The sequence below is a fragment of the Parus major genome, chromosome 26 (genome assembly GCF_001522545.3).
Source record: "Parus major isolate Abel chromosome 26, Parus_major1.1, whole genome shotgun sequence".
Taxonomy (NCBI): Eukaryota; Metazoa; Chordata; class Aves; order Passeriformes; family Paridae; genus Parus; species Parus major.
In genome coordinates this window covers 1,990,122-1,991,461 of record NC_031795.1, presented here as the reverse complement: position 1 = coordinate 1,991,461, position 1,340 = coordinate 1,990,122, and positions in this window count along the sequence as shown.

Below are 1,340 nucleotides of genomic sequence, written 5' to 3'. Positions count from 1 at the left end.
GGCAGGGCTCTCTGGGTCCTGCTGGGATCAGACAGGGCTCTGGCACTGCCTGCCCACACAGCCTTGGAAGTGTCACTTGGCATCCTCCCCGTGCCACCTGCAGCCCTGGATCTGTCACCTGCCCAGGTGACCCAGGGCTGCTGGGGACACCTTCCCAGGGCCAGGTCAGAGTCACCACGATGGGGGCACCTCCAGCTGCTCCTGGCAGCTCAGCAGTGACAATAAATAATGAGTGTCCTCCAAATGCTTCGGAAATGCACATCAAACCTCGGCTTCTTTCTTCCAGGAATTTTCCACCGTGACACGGCCGATTCCAGGGGAGGCTGCAGGGAAGGGAGCTGTGCTGGGCAGCAGAGATATGGGGGGGGTTGGCCCCAGGGTGAGGGCAGCTGGAGGCTCCTGGAGAGATTGAAGCCAGGCAGAGTGGGCTGGCCTGGCCTGGAATTTGGCACAGCTCCCAAACTGGCACCATCCACAGTTTGGCCGGGTGTGGCTCAGAGTTTGGCACAGCTCGTGGTTTGGCACGGCTCAGAATCTGGCACAGGCCAGGTTTGGCAGAACCCAGGATTTTAACTAAAAGGGGTCGATTTAAATTTGATACAAGGAAGAAATTCCTCCCTGTGAGGGTGGGAGGCCCTGGCTCAGGCTGCCCAGAGCAGCTGTGGCTGTCCCAGCCCTGGCGGTGCCCAAGGCCAGGTTGGATAAGGCTTCTTGGAACACCCTGGGGCAGTGGGAGGTGTCCCTGCCATGGCAGGGGTGGCACTGGATGAGCTTTGAGCTCCCTCCCAACCCAAACCATTCTGTGATTCCATGATTTGGCACCATCTGGCACAGCCATGGGGCTGGCACATCCTGTGACAGCCCAGGACTTTGGCCAGCTCTGTGGCCATTCCACTCAGGGCATCTGACACTGCCTCGGTGCCACCCTGTCCACAGTGCCACCCTGTCCACAGTGCCACCCTGTCCACAGTGCCACCACACCCACAGTGCCACCACACCCACAGTGCCACCACATTCCCAGTGCCACCATACCCACAGTGCCACCCTGCCCACAGTGCCACCACATTCCCAGTGCCACCATACCCACAGTGCCACCCTGTCCACAGTGCCACCCTGTCCACAGTGCCACCACACCCACAGTGCCACCCTGTCCACAGTGCCACCCTGCCCACAGTGCCACCATACCCACAGTGCCACCCTGCCCACAGTGCCACCACACCCACAGTGCCACCATACCCACAGTGCCACCCTGCCCACAGTGCCACCATACCCACAGTGCCACCATGTCCACAGTGCCACCACACCCACAGTGCCACCCTGCCCACAGTGCCACCCTGTCC